The 21872-nt window shown below is 51.8% G+C and overlaps 1 protein-coding gene across 2 annotated transcripts in view; it reads left to right on the top strand.

Moving 5' to 3' along the window:
• Positions 1-21872, top strand: part of LOC135304578 (gamma-aminobutyric acid receptor subunit alpha-3-like) — a 112230-nt gene that overhangs the window by 53533 nt on the left and 36825 nt on the right. The gene's annotated exons all lie outside the window — the stretch shown is intronic.

The following is a 21872-nucleotide window of genomic DNA, read 5'->3' as shown; positions in this document are numbered from 1 at the left end:
TACAACCTGAACCATTCTGTGGCTCTATACCACCGGCTTGCAGAACCTTCAGCTCGTGTTGGTGTTGATTTTAGTCAGTTTGCTTTGCTACAGAGCCTCTATCTCCACATCTTCTCAGTTATTTCCTATGCAGCTGTCACCTGGCAAGCTCTCCCCCCGTGCTGCTCTGGGCACCGGGCACTCACCCAGGCCCTGCTGCCTCCTGAGCTGCCTTCAGCACTGCTGCCAACATTGCTGCTGCTGCAGAGCTTCTCTGCAAGCTCCTACACTTGTCTGAGGTGCCTCAGAAGGAAAAACCATGGCAGCCGCCTTCCCACCTAATGCCTAGAGCTCCAGTCAGCATGACCTAAGGGGGCAGAAGAAACAGGGAGATGTGTGGGGAAGAGAGGTGTGAGATCAGGGAGATGTGGGCCTGGGTGGTTTCCTGGTGTGTTGTTGCTGTGGCAGAGGTGGCCCCTCTCAGGTGCTGACAGCTGAGTGTCCCTGGGGCTGCTGAGGGGGTGTCCCTGCACTGCTCTGGGCTCTCCTGCTCACCAAAGGTGTGCTGATTCCCACCCAGAGCTGGAGTCACCACGTGCTGTCCCATTTTCTGCAGGTCCTGCTGCCTAGAGCTGCTTTTCTGAGCTCTTGCATGCTGATGGGATCTCCTGGAATGGCCCTTTCCTTCCCCAGAGCAGCCCTGCCTCCTCCCAGCCCCGTGCCCACCTCTGTGCCACAGCCCCCTGCCCTGTGAGACCATGCCAGACCTGGGCAGGAAGGGCTTTTCCAGGCAGCATCCTCACCTCTGCTGTGCTGCAGGACCAGGCAGGAAAGGGTTACAGTGTCTGCATAAGCAATCAGTCAGTTTTATTGCTTTTGTTGCTTGTTTCTTTCCCCCAGAATTAACTGTGGTCCCACTAATAGCTTTGCTTCCTCAAGTCTCCCCGATGGCTGTATTGATTTAAGTGAAACAAGTTCTGCACGGGGACTGAGGGGCATTTATGCTCACTGTAGGCTCAGCTGCAGACAAGGCTGCTAAGTATTAACAAGAGGAGTCCCAAGAGCCCCTTGCTGGGGAAGTTCAAACCTTTCTTGGAACATCTTTGCTCTGTTGCTTTAGATCCTTTAATAACGTGTTTAACATAATAAATTGCCTTTGCCTGAGCCAGCCCTTGCGTGTTTAAAGACTGCTTTCACCTCTGAGTTCCCCTGCCGAGGCACTGTGGCAGACCCAGGTGGGAGGTGCTGATGAGGGCTGCAGCTTTTGGGGGCTCTTGACTGGCAGTGAGCTGTCCTCTGTGTGTGGAGCAGCCTGGTGAGCCAGGCTCTCCTCAGTTTTGGCTGGTTTTGCCAAGGCTGAAGCCTTGGAGGTCTCTCAGGAGGAGAATTAGAGGGAAAGACCTCTCCCACTGCTGCTGGTGGCCAGAGAAGCAGAAATGGTCCTGCTGAAGACTCCAGAGTCTGGGGTTAATGGAAGAGCCTGGGCTGGCAGTCAGCAAGAGGTGGGCTCCTGCTGTCCAAGGCTGTGTGAGGGGTGGGAAAGGGATTCCTTGCTCCCCATGAGCAGCTGTGCTGCAGTGGGACTGGGCCATGGACGAGGAACATTGGTTTTCCTGTAAGACAGCACTGGCCAATCCCTGGAGTCTCCCCATTTCCCTTGGGAATGGCTTCCATTGCTTTTCTGAAGATGTCAGGCAAGAGCACCCATACCCTGCAGTCCATGGAAAGGGCAGACGTGGTGCTGTTGTCTCCACACCAGGCTGCTGGAAGGATGGAGTTCCCCAAATTGTGTGTAACCTGTGTGAAGCAGGACATGCAGGCTCTTTGCCTGGCTGGTTTTCCTGTTCTGGACGAGGTGGCCCTGCAGACATTTGGGACGTGGAGGGCTGAGCAGGGTGTGGGGCTGCAGCATCTCTCAGGGCCCTGCAGTGCTGTGTGTGCTCAGCCCTGTCCCCTCCTTCAGCTCCCTTTGCGCCAGGAGCCGAGCAGTGTTTGTTTAGACTTTGGGAGAAGACACTGTGTAAGCAACAGAGTGTTAATGTGGTGACTTCTCCCCTCAAGATAGCCTCTTTGTATTTATTTTCTTATCCCCTCTGCTTTCACCATCTGCTGCCACCCACTCTAATAGCTGCCATGCCAGAGCTCCTCTTCCTGCCAGGATGCTGCAGACACGAGCTGAAGCAAGTGCTGAGGCTGCTCAGGAGTGCCTGCTGCTGCAGAGCCAGCCTCCAGGTGAGCATGGCCCTGCCTGCTGCTGCTGCCCCAAACAGGACACAGCCAGGAGTCCTGCTGTCCTGAGGCCAGGGGCACATTTGTGAGCACACTTCAGAAGAAGAAAGGCAGGAGAGGGTGGCTGTCAGATCCCTTCTTCTGCAGTAACCCCCTGCAGCACTGGGGACACGACCATTTGTGTCACAGTGTCTGGCAGGAGGTTTCTCCCTGACTCTACCCACTGAGCCAGGGCTGGATTCCTCTTAGGAACAGAGCTGAGTATTTTCTTTGACCTCATGACCACTGAAAGACAGTCTGGGCTCGGGGAAGGGGTTCTGCATAAACAAAAATATCTTTTAGGGCTCAGAGTGGGGCAGGAGAGGAAGGAGCTGTCAGCACAAAGGCTGTGTTCCCCCTGGGAGAACACGGGGCAGATTGGTTATTAAGTCAGGAGAGAACAGCGATGGACCCCGAGGGAATGGGGACATCTGCTGCCATGGCCAGCCTTGCAGGATCAGAAAATGTCCCAGGAGAGCTTCTGTGGGCAGCACGGGCTTCTGCTCCTGGTCTGGAGCTGTGAAGTCTCACAGATCCTCTGCCCAGCCTGCAGGGGCTGAGGTGGGAAGTGTCTGTCTGCAGCTCTCAGGTTCTCCTTGCTGGGGCTCCCTGCAGAGCCTCATTTATGCACCTGGAGCTTACCTGGAGCTCCCAAGAGCAGGAGAGGGGAGATGTGGCCAGGAGAAGGAGGTGGAACTGCCTGACCAGGGGTGTGATGTGCTGTGCCCAAAAAGAAGAGATGCTCAAGTAGTGGGGTGCAGATGAAGGGACCACAAGAGATTCTTTGTGAATGACAGATGTACAAAACCACCCCGTGTGTCCTTGCAGTCCTTACAGGGCCACTGTGGTGTCCAGCACAGTGACCATGAGGGAGATCACAGAGGTTGGGGGTTCCAGGGTCAGTGGTGCTGCCTGGATAGCTGAACCTCTTCTACCTTAGTTCCCAGTTGATGGCATTTGGGCCCTTTGTGCTGCAAATGAAACAGAGCCATCCTGGGAATGCCTGGGCAGGACCAGGAGGGGACATTCCCAGGCTTTTCCTTCCTTACAGCCTCGAGAGTGCTTCAAATATGCTTTGGCAGTGTAAGGCTGTTACTGCTAGAGGAGGAGGCATGTGGGACCTTTCCCCAGCTGTTTGCAAAGCAAAAGAGGTTTTTCCAGCTCAGGCAGAGACTGGCTGTTCCACAGGGCCAGGGGTGTGCCTGAGATACATTTGGGGTGAGGGTGAGGAGCCCAGAGGGCATCTGGACAAAGTCTCTCTATTGAGTGGTTGGGAAGCATTCCAGAAAACTGCTGGGCTTTTCCAGGGCATGCCAGGAGGGAAAGATTTTGCCCTAAGGAAGAGGAGAAGAGAGTAGGCTTCTCAGTTTTCTAAAAGATGAGTTGTAAACATCCTAGATAAGCCAGTTTCTCCAATTGCAATTAAAAAGCAATTTGTACCGTGTTAAGCAGCCAGGCTGGGATCAATGAGTGTTATCCCTCCTGGATGCAGCATGACTGACAAGGCAACTCGTGGTGTTTCCTTGAAGCCTCCACAGCATCTCTGGAGTCCCTGACCAGCTCAGCCCTGCTGAGGGGGTGGTGGCTGCTGAGCATCCTGCCAGGGGCTTCTGGACAGCTGAGGTTTGGGAGCCTCCTGAAGTGTCCGTGGGGTTCAGGAGGACCAGCAAACACAGACACCTGGATTAAAGCAGCAGAATTCTCCAGGCAGAGCAAGGCCCTTCACCCCTCGGGTTCCTTCTTCCTTGGGGACAGGATGTGGCACCCATTCCTTGTCCCTGGGGTGGTCCCATCCAGGCAGAGGGGAGGCTCAGTTTCTACCCTCCCAACTGGGTCTATCCAGAGGGTGAAAGCCACCCAGGCTAACCTTCCCCTTCTCCACTGTGCTGTTCTCTGGTGTCAGCACCTCCCAGCCCATGCTGGGCTCCAGCAGGACTTGGTGCAGGGGGCTGCTGCTGACAGTAGGACTCAGATCAGGGCTGCCCACCTGGCCTGTGGTGCCTTTTCTCTATCCTGACTGTGTCAGCTCTGTCTTGCCAATCGTTTAGATCTACAGCCACCTGTTAATATTTATCCTGCTGTTGTATTTCCATGATTATTTTGTCAGCAAAGTGCACCTTGGTTGGAGTTTCTCTTGTTTCCTCTTTCTGTGGTGCCATGTCTCTTCCTGCTCTTTTAATGCTGGTGTGGTTTGGCAGGATGGCTCCTGAGGAACATCTGTATCCCTGCCTGGCCACCTGTATCTCACTAACTCAAGTGCTGATGGCCAGCAGGGTTTGGGTTAGGGTTCAGAGCAGCTCCCTTTAGGTTGAGGCATTCTCAGGAGATGCTTGGTGTGCTACAGCTCAGTGCATCTGTCGTTTTGGCCTGACCTCCTGCAGGTGAGGGCTGGTCTGTTGCTGTGGGAGCATTAGGGCAGAGGGGCTGCAATCGAATAATTAAATTACAGAACTGCCTTCTCTTGAAAGTGCAGTGCTCTCCAAAATGAAACAGCAAGACCTTATCTGGCTGGCAGGATCCAAGGAGAAATCTGTTTGCAGTGACATTAACCTATAACAGTGGTAAAAATTGTTAAATTGTCCGGACTAAAGTTTATGGAACTTTTATTTCCTAAAATCTGGATGAAATGTTGACACTGACCTTTTCACTTGTGGATAGGTTTTTCATCTGTGTGTGATAAAACTGCCTCATAACCATTATCTAGACCTACTGTTTGTGTAAGAGAAATATGAGATGACAAACAGAGTTGTCCTCTGTTGTTTATTACGATTTCTAGGGGTTTGAGTCTGTGTTTAATCTGTTTTTCTGTCTTAATGTTCCACTTCTCCCAACTTCTCATCTCTTCTCTCTGATCTGACTTCATGCTTTGTATTGATTACTCCAGGGAGGAATTTGATCCTTTCTTAGAAAAAAACCCCAAAATCCATGTCTTATCTCAGATTTTTGTCTCTGTCTGAGCTTCCTTGATGAGTTTTAATTTGAAGCTGAGGCATTGCCTGAACAGCATTTCCTTCTGTTTACCTTTCTGAGCAATGGGGACCCTGCTCTGCTCGTCAAACTTCTGAAGCCAAGATCTGTCTGTGAACAAATTAAAGAAAGGTTGTCTTCCCCTCGAGGGCAGCTCTCCGAAGGCAGCTTTGCTGTGGATTTGCAGAGCCCTGGTGCCCTCCTCTTTGGCACACAATTCCTGGTGGAGCTGCTGTTTAAACCCCTGGTGTACAGCTGTGTGTGGAAAGCCTTGCACACATCAGAAGGCAGGCGAGGAGCACGGCCCTGACAGCTGTGCCTAAGGGTGGAAGTCTTCTCTTAAATAGTTTATGAATGTGCTGAGGGCAACAAGCCTGTATCAAAGCTTCAGGGATGTCACAAGAACCAGAGAGGGGTCAGGAATCCAGTGTGAAAGGAGGTAGATTGCTTTTGGTGTGAAACACCTGGCTTGGGGTCAGCACTGGTGTTTGGGAGCATCTGGCAGCTGCCACTGCAGGGCTGTGAGGGGGTCACCACGCCAGGTCTGTGCCTGCCACCCTCTGAAAGGCCAGACACGTGGCCAAAATCCATCACCAGCTGTCCTTGTGTGCACCCTCCTGGACTCTCCAGAGCAGCCCAGCCAAGCCTCTAGGCTGTGGGGCTGTGATTTGTGAGAAGGAGAAATGTTTCTCCTGCTCCTGTGGGTGCCTTTTTTAGCTGGTGCCTTCCCTGGCTGCATGTTTCCAGCAAGGAGCTGCTCACCCTGCCCTGCACCCACACATGTAGGCAAGAAGATCTCCCCCAGGGGGCAAGAAATATTTCCAGGAGAGGAAAGCCACCCGGAGGGGTTTTTTGCCCCAGTAATATGTGCTGGAGTATCTCAGAGCTCCAGTGCTGGCTCAGACACCTGCAGTGGAGCAGTGTGAGCGTCGGGCAGCTGCTCCCTGCCCGAGGGGGAGCTGTGCATGTGTCAGAGATGGGATGATGGTGTTTGTTTATAATGACTCTGGAAGGCGATAGCTGATGTTTCAGCATGTTGAACATGTGTTAGATGGGTTTAAGAACATTAGTAGATGATGTTATAGATGGCTATAAACTGCTTGTGAGGATGTCTTTATTGATCTGTTGGACTATGGCAGCTTCTCCTTTATTAGAATTTCCATTCGCTCAGGCCCATGTAAAGGATTTATAATGGGGCTTTGATATGGATTGAGAAATAAGATTTTTTTATTGGATGTTATGGAGTTTAAAAACAACTTTAATTGGTTTGTTCTGGGAAGCTGGTGGTGAAACAACTGGTCAAATACGGAGGAAACAGCAGCTATTTTATTTGTTGAGCTAGAGGATAAAATGTTTGCAGCAGTTCATGTAGTAATATAGAGGTGTTGTTTATGTCTGATGAGGCAAAGTCATTGATCATGTTGGTGGTGACTTTCAGCCCTGATCCATCTGAAGAAGCAATCAAATCACATCTATCTGAGCCCCCTGTGGAGGGGGGATTAATGCTGCTGCTTCAGACCTGTTAGCTTCTTAATGCTGTTCCATTTATTTAAAGGTTATTGTTTGATTAAATAAAAATACTGGAGTGTTTGTGAGGGTGGAAGATGCATGGGGCTTTGGGGAGTGCTGCAAGGCTGTGAGACTAAACTGTACAGGGTCCCTTAAGCAAAGACTATTAAAAGTCAGAGGGAAATACCCTGTTGCAGTAAGTGGCAAAACTCTCACCTGGTGGGGCAGGAACTTCCTGTAATATTTCTTTGTCTACTAACTTGTAACTGAACTTTAAAAATGTGCCTCGGAAGGATGTGCAGCTAATGTTTATTAAAAAGAAAAAAAGAGTGCTTGTGGAGTACTGACAATTATAGGCACAGAGTATAGCCTAGAGAGGGATTTTAATCTGCAATTTGCATTGTGAGGAAAGGACACCCCGTTCTCTTTACCTTCTGCAAGGATATAATTCGAACCAAAGTGTTGAGAACAACAGGCATAGAAGAAGCATATTATTCCCCCCCCCCCCCCCCCCAACCTGCTGGAAAATCCTATTGATGACAAAGTTCAGGCTGAGTCAGTGGATGGAACAACTCGTGACTGGAGCGAAATAAATTGTGTCTGAAAAGCCAAGATGCTGTTTTGACATCGCAAAAGCCATTCCAGACAGCTCTGGTTTGGAAAGACCAGTTGTGATATGAGAAACTTTGCTGAGGAAAGGGTCTGAGGACCATAACAACCCCCCAAAGCACAGCCATTGGCTGTGCATGGTGCCAGAGGCTCTGCACAGGGCTTGCTGCATCCCTCAGAGCTCTTGTTGAGGAAGCTTTGTGTCCATACAGGCCAGATCAGGGTTTTTTTGCTGTCGTGCATTCATTCTTACCCATTTGATTTCTTCTCTCATCATGTGGATGTCACTTTAGCCAGCTGTGGCCACTGTGCTGCAAAAAATGAAGGTACAAACTCTGTTGGGTTCCCCCCCTCCAGGATGTGTTTTCTGTGAGGGGTCTGTGCACATGTGGGAATTGAATTCCAGGCTCTTGTGCCTGAAAGATGAGAGCTCTTTCCTTTGGAGACATGCACCTGGTCTTGCCTGACTTTGAAAACACCTTTTCTTAGAAAAGGGCCTTGTCTGCTTTCATGAGGAAGGGTTAAAAAACAAAAGCATGAAATCTCCTTTCTTCTTCCCTGATCAATCTAGCCACGGTTATGAGAGGAGGTTTCTGATAGCTCCTCTTTGTCATGTCATGTCAATACCATTAAGTCCACTTTGGCAAGGGAAGCAATGTATAATTAATCTGCAAATCAGTAAAGAGGATGTGATTTTTATACAAAGGAGAAGGACTTCAACTGCAGAAGGCTTTGTGTGGGCATGGCCAGGCTTGGGTGGGACCTCCCTCGAGCACCCCTATCCCAGCAGCTCCCCAGTGTGACACCTTCAGTGGAGCCCATTTGCTGCCCTCCAAAAGGGACTGAGTCAACAAATAAAGGGCAACCAGGTGGGGCAAGGCTGAGGTTTGGAGTATGCAAGTGCCCTGAACACCTGCCCAGTGAGTTGGTTGAGCCAGAAAAATATCTTTAAGACTTTGCCTCCATCCACTGGTTTTGTTGTTTTGGGGTTTTTAAAGCTTTGGCTCTATTGGAATTATTATTATTTTGATGCAGAACGCATTAAAAAGGGAAAAGGAAAAAATATCCAAGACCTATCTGGACTGATTTGTTCCCAGAAAGATGTTCAATTTTGTATGTATAATTGAAAGGGGCTAAATATAGCTATATTAATATTTATGGGCCTTATGTTGGAGTCAATACAAGAGTTGCTGTTCAAGGCAATTAAGCTTTACCTTTTCACATGTAGGATTTCGGTGTTTGGAGATGACATTAGTGGTGTGACCTGCATCCAAGAGAGAAAACACTAAAAGCATGCCACCATCTGTGGAGTATGATACCCTGTATTTAGTGCTGTTTGCTGACAGGCAGTTTGTCTCCAGCGAGGCTGATCTCTCTAGGGCAGGGCTGCTGTCTTAATAGCAGGGAAATCAGGGAAATCAATGCTCTGGGAGGCTTGCAGGAGGGCTGGTCCTGCTGTGTTTTGGGAGGATCTGAGCCACGGGCCTCTGGTGACATCACAAAGTGAGGATTGCCCACCTCTGCTGCATCTGTAGCTGCTGGGGGTAAAGGGAAAACCACCATGGTGGCACTTGATGGATCCCGTTTGTGTTCACACCACTAGAGCTGGAGCACGGGAAATGTGACTCTGGGAGGCTCTCCATGCCCTGTCCCAGGGCTCAGGCTCTCTGTGCCTGTCTGCAGGGCCAGTCACAACCTTCATGTCACCAAAGCACGGAGAAAGCAAATCCTGTCCGGGCTCTGAGCCGCTGTAGGGAGCGTGAGCACGGGGAATTAGGTCGGGGCTGTAACGATGAAAACAAGTCAGTTTGCATGAATAACAAAGGCAAAGTGATGGTGTGCTGGATTTCTGAAGCACTGCCTTTCAAGAGAAGGGTATCACTGGGAAAACACGACAAGAATCCTGGCAGTGCCTGAATTGCCCTGCATTGCTGCTTTTTGGGAGCTGCAGCTCCTCACTGCTCCAGTTAACAAAGAGCTGTTGGATGCTGTAAAATCTCTCACTGATAGGGACTGTCTGAGTCCTGCCTGTCTCCTAAATTTGATCAATGTGTCAGGCTTTTTCTTTTTTCCATCTGGCTCTGGCAACTGCCTTTGGGAAGGAGGGCTGCAGCAAGGAGCCTTGCTTGGGGTTGACCTGCCCTCCCCAGGCTGCAGGTGGAGATTGTCTCAGTGATGCTGATCGTGGTGCTCATCCCTTCTCCAAGGACTCTCAAATCCTGAGTGGGTGTGTTTCTGTTCTTTCCCTGGTACGTGGTGTGTTTTGGTAGCTGGAAGCCTTTTAACCTCCTTCAGTAACCATCAGGGGGGTGCATTTTCCAAGGATTTTCATTAGCTTTAGCTGCTGGAGCACAATGGCTGCTTAAACAGGGAGGGAAAAGTGGAAATCAAAGGGCACACCTGCCGAGGAAAAAATGGGGGCCATGCTCTCCATGGTGGATAATGAGTTTTCAACTCCAAGTGGCCCTTTGGAATTCCACCTCACTCTGGGGATTTGCTCTGGGTGATGCTGACCCCAGCACTGGTATTTCCAATTACTGATGACATAATCCTTGCCCAAAGGTGCTGGCTCCAGAGCAGAGCAGGTTTCCTTGGTGTGCCTGTGAGTGAGCCAGTCCCACCTCATCTCTGTTCCTGAACAAGGGCAAGCCAAGCCATATATTAAGGAACAAGGAAATTGCACCAGTTAAATTTAAAAAACTCATTTAGCTAAAGCAGTGTAAGCGCCCATGAATATTTATCTGATGTTATGGAAGCGTGCGGACTCCCACCTACTTTATTAAATTGATTTTCAATAAAAATGCAAGTGGAAGACATTTGATTAATGGCTGGTGGGACAGGACAATTAATGTGAAGTCTGGAGTCAGCAAGAAGTGTCCCCTGAGCCTGTGTGTCCCTGCTCGAGGCTGGGCTAAGAAAATGTTTCTAAACTCCTCCAAGGGACCACAGCAATGTTCATCCATGTGGTTTCTGAAATGGGCTGAACAGGAGCCAGTGCATGGTTTTGCTGAGGTCCTGACCTTGAAGCTGGCATGTGATGTTTGCTCCCAGTGTTCTGATTTTCCCTGATTTTCCCTGCTTTTCCCACCCCTCGGAGCAGGCTGCGCCTGAGAATTAAACCCAGCAGCGAGCTCCGGCGCTCGCGCCGGGTTTGAGTGAGGCTCCCTGGGCCTTTGCATTTAAACATGCCTGGGATTAGCTCCATCAGCCTCCAGATCTGCTCAGCTCCTACCAATTTCCTCGCTCGGATTTGTCTCCTGCAGGAAGGCAATTTGGAGCTGTAACGTTACAGCTCTATTAAGGATCTCCAGCGCGGTGTCCCGCCGGGACCCTCGCGGCGCCGCCGCCTCTTTCTGAGGAGCTGCCGGGAGATGCTGATCGTGGGCCAAGTGAGGGTTCCCGGGATGGCATCCTGCTCACTGAGGGCACCTGAGCAGCCCTGCAGGGCCTGGGGGCTCCCCTGTCCCAAAGGGCAGCAGAGCTAGGGGCTCCTTGCAGTCTGGAATGGAAACTCTCTGCTGAGGTCTGGTGGAAAACCTCTGGAAGCTGCTGTGGGAGGGAGGTTACATCTCCTGCTCTCTGTAGGGTTTGCAGAGCCAGGGATACAGGGTTTTTGGGGTGATGGTTAGGGGCAGGCAGCATGCCTTGGTGGGGTAGGGAAGGCTGGGGTTGGGCAAGGAGGTGGCTCCATCTCAGCACCCCTCAGCCCCACACCTGTGGGGCACAGAGAGGCACCAAACACCCTGAGCCACTGACAGTGCTGCCCAAGGGGCACCAGATAAACAACACCCGAGGCATGAATGCTTCCCCCAGGCAGGATGGCAGCCCCATGCCCTGCACTGGGGAGCAGGATGAGCACCTCGATGCCCTCAGCCCTTCCCAAGGGGCACATGGCACCCAGAGGGCTCCAGCCAGATGGCACAGGGAGAGAATCCAGGGGCAGGGAGCTGCAGCTCCAGGACAGAGAGGCTCATGCAGTCTCTGTTCTGCAGCACTTTGGGGTTTTCTCTACATGCAAATCTGGCAGCAGGGAAGAGGCACAGACACTTCTGGCACAGTTGGGCACTCCCCTGCTGTGCTTGCTTTGCTGGGGAGCTGGGCATGGACAAGAGTGATGGGAACAGAAAGGAATTAAAGGAAAAAAAAAAGGTGGGAGCAGATGCTGGGAATGGACAAGAGTGATGGCAACAGAATGGAATTAAAGGGAAAAAAATCGGGGAGCAGATGCTGGGCATGGACAAGAATGATGGGAACAAAAAGGAATTAAAAAATAAAAGGGAGTAGGTGCTGGCAAATAACTGCATGGCAGAAAAAGAGAGGGAGAGTTGTGGTTGAAAACAGAAGCTGAGGAAAGGCAGATTGGCAGGCAGCATATTTCTGGAGACAGCTTTCTCCTCTGTAGGCTGAGTCACCTAAGAAACGTGTCAATAAAACACACTCTCGGGCACTGTCTCTAATAAATATATATTTAAGAGAGACATTTCTTCAAAACTTCTGCGAGGAGATGTCGAATTCTGAAGGGATGGCATGAAAAATGACATCTCCAGTGGAAGCAGAGAGTTGCCATGGGAACTGGAACGCTTTGAACATACATCACTAAAACAAGAAAACATTTTCCCAGCAAAGGAAATTAAAAATTACATACATCTGGAGGCATCTGCCCTCTGCCTGTCCCTGATGGGAGTATCAGAGTACCATGCAGCATATCATAATTCATGTAGTGGGCAGGACTGACAATTCCCTATCAGTTGTTGAATTTTTGAGAGTAACTGTGATAAAAAAGCCTTCCTGTCCTTAGGACAGGCAATGCTGGTCTGAACACTGCTGGGGAGGGGGAGATTTAGAGCCAAAATGGAATTTCCTCTGAAATTGTTTTGCTCACCTGGGGATGAAACAGCAGCCTGAATGCACAACTAAGCCCATCTTGCCACGTGGGCACAGATCCTCTGCTGCCAGGGCTTGCTGGCCCCATTTGGCAGCCAGGGACTTTTCCTGGGGAGCAGGGTGAGAGGGGATGTCCTGGAGGAGCACAGTGAGTGTTTGGGGTTTATCTTGTGCTTTGGAGACTCTATTTTCCCAGGCAAGTCTGGGGCAGCAAAGCCAGGAGAAGTTTATTTGCACCTGGCAAAATAAAGTGTAATTCTTTCTTTCCTTTCTTTTCCAGTGCATTTCTTTTTTCTTTCTTTCCTAGTGCCTTTCTCGTTGTGTGGCAGAGGTGGCACAGGGTGAGCTCAGGGGAAATGCTAAATTGACCAGTGCAGGGCAGTGTGAATTAAATAAGTTTATTTGCACACTGTATTGGCACTGCTGAAATAAATAAGCACTGGCCATGCAGCCCAGTGACCTGTGCATGACAGGGGACAGACAGCTCAGTGCAGAGCTGGGCTCTGCCACGCAGACCACGTTGGGGTGCATGAAGAAGGGAAAATGTTTGTCTGCAGTGCCCTGGGAGTGGAGGTGAAGGATGCCAGCAGCATCACCGGAGGCACACTGTCTGAGGAGCTGATTGAGTTCTCTGCTGAAGGAAATGCCAGCCAGGAGCTAATGGATAAGGGAACCAGAGTGCAAATTACAGCTTTGCTCCCTGCTATGGTACTCTTGTATCTTGTCTCAGTACCTGGTGTTGGCCTCAGGGGACAGGCTTGAAAATTAAACGGGCCCTTCCTCTGAGCTGTACAGCAACCCCCAGGAGTTGCTTTCTTCTTCTATTTTTTTATTTCCATTTTTTTTGCCCAGTGCAGCCCATCACGTGTTCTGGCAATGCTCAGCCTGCAGAGGAGCCTGGAATGAGATACAGCCAGAGGCACGGGCAGGCAGCACCAGGGCTGGAAGGCGGATGGGGAAACTGAGGCACAGCAGAGCTGCCCTGCCTCTCAGAGCCACGGTGCAGAGCAGCAGTGGTGGGGCTGGACCCCAGAGCCAGCCTGAAAATCCCATACACTTCACTGAGACATCTCTTTTCTTCCTTCTCCCTCTGCAATGACACACACTTAATGCAGATTTGGTTTGAGTGAGACTTTTGGGTTTGGGGGCCCTCCTGACAGGAGGGAGATTGAGGGGCTGGAGGATGTCCAGGGAAGGGAATGGAGCTGGGGAAGGGTCTGGAGCATCAGGAGGGGCTGTGGGGGCTCAGCCTGGAGAAAAGGACACTCAGGGGTGATCTTATTGCTCTCTGCAGCTCCCTGACAGGAGGGGGCAGACAGGTGAGGATCAGTCTCTTCTCCCAGGAAACCACTGACAGGAGGAGAGGAAATGGCCTCAACTCGAATCAAGGGAGGTTCAGGCTGGATATTAGGGAAAAATTCTTTATTTAAAGCGTTGTAAAGGCTGGAACAGGCTGCCCAGTGAAGTGGTGGAATCACCATCCCTGGAAATATTTAAAAAAATCATGAATGTGGCACTTGAGGGCATGGCTTTGTGGTGGTGCTGGATTGAGGTTTGGAGTTGATCTTTTCCAGCCTTAATGATTCTCTGATTTTTCTTGCTTTCCCCTGTTTGCTCCCTTCCTTTCCAATCTTTGCAGCTGTTTTCTCTGTTGTCTATCAATGATTATCAGGTTGGCAACAGCAGTTTTGTATTGCACCTTCGTGCTTATCTTTTTCCTGGGGATCTGCCTGATGAATTGCAGAGCTCAGTAATTGCTTTACAAACTCCAAGGATGTTACTGGCACTGAACTGAAGATTTTCTAACTCCTCTCAAAGCAACTGTGGCCTGTTGGGAGGTGGTGATTTCTGTTAAAGAAAGACTTGCTGAAAATGAGTTACCTAAAGGCTCAGTGTTTTTAGAAAAGGGAGTAAGAAAAACCTGCCAGGGCCAGTCTGTGTGAGGAAGAAGCTTCAGAGGCACACAGGGTTCATGTAGGTTTGGATAAGCCTGGTCTAATAGATGGTTTTCCCAGCTGGGTGGTTCATCTGTGGAGGGATACAGCAGAGCTTTGTTTTGGTGCCTCATCTCTCCTGTGTTTGCAATCTCAGGCACAGCACTGAGGTGCTGAGCCTGCTGCACTCCTTCCCTGAGGGTTCTGCTCACCAAGATCCTTTGGCATGGCCAGCAAGAACTCTGTCATTAATCCCTAAAGGGAGAATTAACTGAACAAGGTCAAGGCAGGCCCAAACCAGACCACAGGTGCTGTGCAGGTAACATGGAGTGGGTTTGCCCAATGCTGAGGTAGCAGGCTGGCATTTTTGCCCTCACACTACTGCTCCTGCAGCAGAATCCTCCTGGCTTTGGTTTCCTCAGGGCACAGCTGGATGTACCAGCTGGCACCACGGCCTTGCTGACTGCTCTTCCCCTGTCCACAGGGACCAGCAGGGATTCCCTTTCCCCAGTGCCTCTGGCTTAGCCATCAAGGCTAGGCTTTAATACTGAGAATGTTAAATTATGCATGCTAATTTATATTCACACATTTTCCCATTGTATTTATAATATATAACAAACATGTTTATGTAGCATCTCCCTTCCATTACCACAGGGTCTGGGAGCACTGCAGAACCTCTAAAAGCATGCTCATACATACATATTCCTCCTCTGTCTTCCTGGCATCTGAGGGTGTCCTGAGTCCTTAAAATAGTAACGACAGTAGCTTTGTTCGTTCTGTCTTAGTTCTGTCTGTGGCAAAAATAGCACAGCTAATTTGTAGGCTCTGTTTGTAGTCTGTATGTGTGAGAATGAGGGGTGTGTATAAAGCCTCCATGGCTGCACACCCTCCAGCAGTTGCTGCTTCTGACTCTTTTTTCTGTCCCTGCTGGAGTGGATGTTTATCAATAACTTGCACTACATCCTGAGTCTAACCCCTGGATGTGTCTTAATGTGGTGATAAAAATATGTGCACGTGGTTAAAAGGGGGGCAAGCTAAATTAAATCACATTCTGTGGAGCCTTGTGGTAGGTGTTTAGCCAGGGCTTCTAATGGTGTAAGGCTTATCACACCCATCTTGCTGCCTTTTGTCTTCCATAAGCTTTAGAGCTTGCTGGCTGATCTGAGCAAAGCCTGACAGAAAAGGTGGATAACTCTGAGATTTGGAGTCCCTCCAAGATTTGTGGAATTATGAAGCTGAGTGGAAAAAGACCCAAAGCTGAGAGAGGTAACTAGGTGGGATCAACTGGTGTTAGGCATCAGAAAATCAGGGAGGAAAAGTTGATCTGAGGGAAGCAGACTCCTCTGCTGGAAAGGCAGCATCTCTCCTAGGCTGCTGTGCTGGATAGAGCTGTAACCTGCACCCCACACTCTTGACAAGTGTGAGAAAATGCCTTTCACCAGCATGGGAGGGTGTGAAATCCCTGTAGCACCTTCTACAGCAGCACCTGGGCGTGCCAGGTATGCCTGGAGTGCCCTCAGCCAGTGTGTGTTCAGACAAAGGGGCAGTGCAGCGAGGTCACAGCAGAAAGCTGGGTGTCTGTGCTGTCACCCCACGGAAGGGCTGGGGAGGGAGTGCAGTTACTCACCCAAAAGGGAGCAGCAGATGCCCTCTGTGCCTCTCAGTGCTGTGCTGAGGAGCCAAGGGTGTCTTAGAGCTCTGCTTTAAAAAATAGCTGTGCCTTGATCCCAGCTCTGTTGGTTATGGAGTTGTGTAGGTGTGGAGAGAGCTCAGCCCTGGGTCAGAGCCACCAGCACATGTACAGACCATTTGCAGACTCCTGAGGCATTTGTCTTCCAAAATCCAAGCTGATTTTCCCTACACAACCCAAGGAGTTTGTGCCCAGCAATTAGACATCCATCTCTGCCCAAGAGTGTGCCATAAATCCCAGAGAAGCCACACTCAAGTGGTAACTGGGTCACTTCATGGTCCTGCAGCTCCTTCCTGCAGAGGACATTGGTTGCAGCCATGTGAGAACTCTGCATCTGCAGCATGTGGTGTGAGACAGGGAATCAATCTACTCCCTGCCTCAGCTCTCCGTGGCCCTGCTAAGAAAGGGAGCCAGGCCAGGCTGTCTTTCTGAGGCTTTGACAGGCATCATCTCACTTCATCTGGGCTGAAGAATTGAGCACATGTAATTGCAGACCATGCTGATCTCTCTCATCACATGTGAGCGGCTTCGTTGCTGGCTGGCTTTTGAGACAGCCCCTGGAATTCTTTTGAATTCCTCGTTCTCCCTGAAATATCCAGGTTGAGGGGAGAACGGAGAGAAGCACAGCTGGAAGTGACACCACATGGGTAGCTGTGTTTACAGATCGGATGATTTCTCTCTAGTCTGGCTGGAGGACATGCAATTGTAGACACTGATGTGCCATCACACCAGAGAGAAGGTAGTAATTAATCACCATGGCTCACAGAGCAGCAACTTGGGAACTGGCTGTACAGCAAATGCTGGCAGTGCCAGGGGATTGGAGCAGCAGCAGCGGGTGAAAAAAAGCCTGGGCACCCCAGGACTGGGGAAACAGGCTTGATGCTTTCCTGTGAGCAGCAGATAGCCTTGTTCCCCATCTAAATGTGGTGTCCTTTTGATCATAACCCTGCAGAAGTCACTGGAAGCATAACTGAGGGTGTCAGAGCTGTTACACAGACCCAGTTACTCCGGAATCCAGCAAATAGCCGGGCAAAACTGTGTGAGACAAATCATTTGTGACATGGCAGAGCTAGATAAGGATCCAGCCCAAAGGTCTTGTTGGCAATCCCCTGCAGGCTCTTACTCACCCCTGCTTTTGCTGAGATAAGACATTTGTTTCAGACATTTATATTGTTTCTTCCCTTACTATGTGGTTTATTCTGCAGAGTACAGATTTCCCAGCACTCTGTCCTTGGCTGACCCCACTTTGCAGTAGATGAGCATCCTGACATCTTTAACCACTCTGTCCCAGGTCACCAGCCTTCATCCATGGACCCTGCTCATCCTCACCTCTGTGCTCCCTAGGGAGAAGGAGGTGCTATCAGAGCTGGTGAGGTCTGGGTGGGCAGAAGTACCTCTGGGATTGCCTGTGGGGCCAGCGGGGTCTCGGCTGTGCCCTGATGCTTCTGCCCAAGTGAGCTTTCCTGGAGATGTGGCTGTTTCAGGTAGCTCAGGGAATTAAATGTTGCTGTTAGCTCTGTCTGGCCTCTGAAGGGCTGGGCCACCTGCCAGCCCCCTGGTGACACTCCTGGCCCTGCTGCTGCCACTTGGCACTGGCAGGAGCGAGACATTCTGTGTATGTTCTTGCTGCTTCTTCTCAGAAGAAGAACATGTACACACTGCTGTCCACTTTTGGGAAAGGTGCCTGGGCTGAGCTGCCAGACAGGGGTGAATGTCTGTGAGAGGAGACTTGGCTTTCACTTCTGAGCAAGTAATTTCATATTCAAGGTTGCTGGGGTGCTGCAGTAGCCAAGCAGTGTCTGAAAAAAAAAATGTAGTTTTACTTTGGGACTGGGAGTTTGAAGAGGTTGTTCATGACCTCTGTCTGTGTTGTCTGAGATTCCTCAAGTCATACCCAGCTGAGGAGAGAGAGAGAAGAGTTTGTGCTCTGCTCTCCAGCTCTGCTCACCCTTTCCCAGAGGCTGCAGAGAATTCCAGGAGATTCTCATGACTTTTTGCCCCCTCTGTTCCGCAGCCTCTGCTCCCAGGATATCTGGTGTGGCAGCACTCCAGGTGCAGTGGGGATGTTTGTGGTCGTGACATTAGCTGCAGCTCACACTGCTGTGTGGCCTTTTGTGTGGCAGGAGCTCTGTCAATGTCCTTGGAGTCAGCTTTATCCCCTGGCTGGGCTGGACAAGCCCAGGAGGCATCAATAGCACTGCAGTGATGCTCACTGCAATATTTCCTTCTCTGCTGCTATTTCTGAGCTCCCTTGGAAAAAAAAATGCAGGAAAAGCAACTCTGATGTGTGTGGGAGAGTCTCACTGCCCCACAGCAGGAAAGCAGCAGTGCAGACCATGTCAGGGCGTCCTGGTGTGTGCTTGGTGATGTAGATGTCTCCATTTCTGCAGCTCTAGGTGGTGGAGAGAGGTCAGTCACCCTCTCCTCTTGGTCACCTATCTCTCTGCTTGTGCCTCCCTGTCCTCTCCCAGCATTGGCCTGGCATTCCCAAGTGCCAGGTCACAGAGAAGGTGCCACGTGCCACACCAGCCAGAGATGTCCCCCCTTCTTCAAAGCCTCTCGTCCTGCAGGGAGACACCATTCAGCTCCCACTTCCCAAAACAAGGCAGCACCAGAGGCTAAAAACCACCTGAAAAACCAGAGGTGGGGGCTGGGAAAGGCAGCCCTGGTGTGATGGGGCTGAAGTTGTCAGAGCAAGAGGGGAGCCCCAAGGGTGGAGTTTCTGGCTGGGGCTGTAGTGACACTTCTGAAGGTAAGGGCTGCCCAGGGCTGTGGTTCAGCACAGCTCAGGTGGGCTCGTGGAGCTTGTAGCGAAGGTCATGGAAACCTCTTTTGTTCCAGAGGCTAAAAGTGGAAGGAAAATTAAATTCCCCCAGTGGGAGGCTGAGAAGGCGAAGAATGAAACACACAAAGAGCTTCTGTGTGCAGCTGCAAAAATTACCTTTTGCTGCTTGTTAATTACAATGGCAAGGAGCTGGAGGAAGCTATGAGGTGGAAGTGGGTAGTACCAGGTGACTTCTTGTGTTTCCCCTCTCAGGGTTGCTGAGTTAGATGGAAAACACCACCCTGGTGGTTTTGGGTGTCACCCTGGTGACACTTTGGGTTGTGTGATGTGGAAGAGAGCAAGGCTGCTTCCCCTCTCTTCATGGGGCCACTGCTCTCAGCACAGGCTGGCGGGAATCCTTCCCCAAGGGTTTTGTGTGGTTTTCAGGGGACATGGAATAAGGGGACACTGAATAAGGGGACCTCAGAAATTCTTGAGCTGAGGATAAATGGCATTCTCTAGGAGAGAGTTAAGGGGCACTATCAGCTTGTTACTGCCCTTCTTAGGTTGTGACCACAGCTGGACATGGGATGTTGGAGCCCAGAGCAGAAACATCTCCCTGCAGGGGCTGACTTGGAGTGGATGGATGGTTTGTACCCCTGGCTGCAGAAAATCCTGAACCCTTCTATTCTCAGCCACACCGCCCCTCACAGAAACACCAATGCAGACGGGTTTGTCGCCTCCCAGCTCCCTTGGGTCCCCGCACAGCCCCGGAGCTGCCTGGAGGAGCTCCCCATCCCCCGGCTCATCCCGATCCTCCGCGCCGGGGCTGTGCAGCCTCCCTGACGTCAGCGCAGCATCCAGGAATCCCCTGCACGGAGCCGCTGCGGCTTCGCCCCTGCTTTCCACAGCACGCATCACTCGGGAGCCCCCAGCGCCCGGCTGCACGGCTGCAGGCACAGCGGCACGGTGCGGGCACAGCATCCCGGTGCGGGCACAGCATCCCGGGGCGGGCACAGCATCCCGGTGCAGGCACAGCATCCCGGGGCGGGCACAGCATCCCGGGGCAGGCACAGCATCCCGGGGCAGGCACAGCATCCCGGGGCAGGCACAGCATCCCGGGGCAGGCACAGCATCCCGGGGCGGGCACAGCATCCCGGTGCAGGCACAGCATCCCGGTGCGGGCACAGCATCCCGGTGCGGGCACAGCATCCCGGTGCGGGCACAGCATCCCTGTGCAAACACAGCATCCTGGGGCAGGCACAGCACCCTGGCTGTGGTCACAGCATCCCGGTGTGGGCACAGCATCCCGGGGCAGGCACAGCATCCCTGTGCAAGCACAGCATCCCTGTGCAAGCACAGCATCCCGGCTGTGGGCACAGCATCCCGGGGCAGGCACAGCATCCCGGTGCAGGCACAGTATCCCGGTACAAGCACAGCATCCCAGGGCGGGCACAGCATCCCGGTGCAGGCACAACACACTGGTGCAGGCACAGCATCCCGGTGCAGGCACAGCATCCCGGTGCCCGCACAGCCTCCGGGAACCCCCGCCTGCCCAACCGCTCTCAGCGCGGCCCCAAACCTCCGCAGCTGACACACAGCCGGCCGAGCCGGGGTATCAGAGACGATTCTTGAATAAACAGCACTGGATGAGTGCAGGGGGAGGTTTAACACGAGCCCGCTCAGCCCCCCGTGCCCCACTCCCGGGATCACTCCCGGCTCTGCAGCCGGGGAGGGCAGAGGCAGCGAGGCGGTGTAATTTGTGTTCCAGCCCCGCCGCTGCTCCCCGTGCTTCCAAGAAGCGAGTAAAAATAGCACTCCATCATTTTGTAAATAATAGCTATCTCCTCCCGGGCCGGGGAGTCACGAGCACTTAAAGGGAATTGCGGGAGAAGGGGGATGTCTGCCTTGGGGCAGGGAGATGGGGAGGGCTGGCATGGGGCACGGGGGAAATGGAAAGCCTGAAGCAGCTCAGCGACAGCTGCTGCTGCTGCTGCTTTGCACCTTGTGCACACCCGGGGAAGTGACAGACCCGCGGGTGTGCGGCTGCGGGGGCTGGAGCTGTCCCTCCCCTCGGGGCTGGGAGGGGATTGAGGGGGACACAAGCAGCCAGATCTGGGGGAGCAGGCTCCTGGAGGAGAGGGGTAGCTCTCAAAAAGCAGGCAGGTGTAGTAAGTGCCATGGTAACACCGTGGGAAGGGTGTTGGTTTGCCATTTGCATTGCAGATCTGCCCAGCTGTGGGGGATGCCTGCAGCTGGGAGCAAGGCAGGAGCAGGCTCTGTACCCAGGGGGAAGGGGCAGCCCTGCTGACCGGCAGCACCTTGTTCTGCTCTCACACTTGCTCCAAATTGTTCCTAGCAACATGGTTGTGCTGAAGCTCGGGAATAAACCGAGCCTATAAATGGGCAAAGCCCCCAGACAAGGGAGTCACCCTCAAACAAATGACTTGGGAACATGGCATGCCACTTGGATCTCTAAATTCAGTTCAAATACTGAACCTGAAATCTCTTGCTCTTCCAGTTTCATGTTTGCTCTGGGGTCTTTTTTTTGCCTTCCTGGGGCAGCAGCACAGCAGGGTGGCTGGAAAGGGCTTGGGCAGCCCACCAGGGCTCTGTTGGGCAGTGTTGTGCCAGTCCTTAGGGCAGCCAGACCTGGGCTCTGCTTCTGGCTCCAGCTTCCTACCTGAACCCAGCCCTTGCATTTTTGTTTCCCTGGTTATAAACAGGACTGGCAGCATCCACCTGCCACCCCAGCAGCCTTGAAGGCTCGACTCATGCCTGTTAAAAAATTGAATTACAGGGAAGGATGCTGCTAGGAAATGAAAAATGCCATTTTGTGTTCTGCAGCAGTTCTAGGGAAAGTGTCTACTCCCCTATAATGTCCTTAATTGTTAAATCTTTGGTGAGAACTGTGCAAGACAGCCAAGCTACAGTGTGAGCACATCCATGGCTTGAACAGAAAATAAGAATTTCCCTGCCATGTCTCTAAGCAGAGGCAGGAGATGTTTTTCTCTCAGTTTTCTCTTGCTGAAAAAGCAGATGCAGTTTCATCTCATTCAGGCTCTGCGTGGATCAGTGTGAGGGTGAGGAGAGGGGAGGCTGCTGAGGCAGCTGCTGGTTTCTCTGCAGGTGGAGGTCTCACAGTCACAGAGCTGGGAGTAGTGCAGGTGCTCCTGGGCTGTGGGATCACAAGGGAAGTGAATCTCTGAGGCTGGAGCTTGCTCTGTTCTGCTGGTGTTTTACTTATCTCTGGATTTCCCAGCTCTGC

This window comes from Passer domesticus, chromosome 7, assembly GCF_036417665.1.
Source record: "Passer domesticus isolate bPasDom1 chromosome 7, bPasDom1.hap1, whole genome shotgun sequence".
Taxonomy (NCBI): Eukaryota; Metazoa; Chordata; class Aves; order Passeriformes; family Passeridae; genus Passer; species Passer domesticus.
The sequence above is the reverse complement of the archived record's forward strand: the minus strand, read 5'-3'. Positions and strand labels throughout refer to the sequence as shown.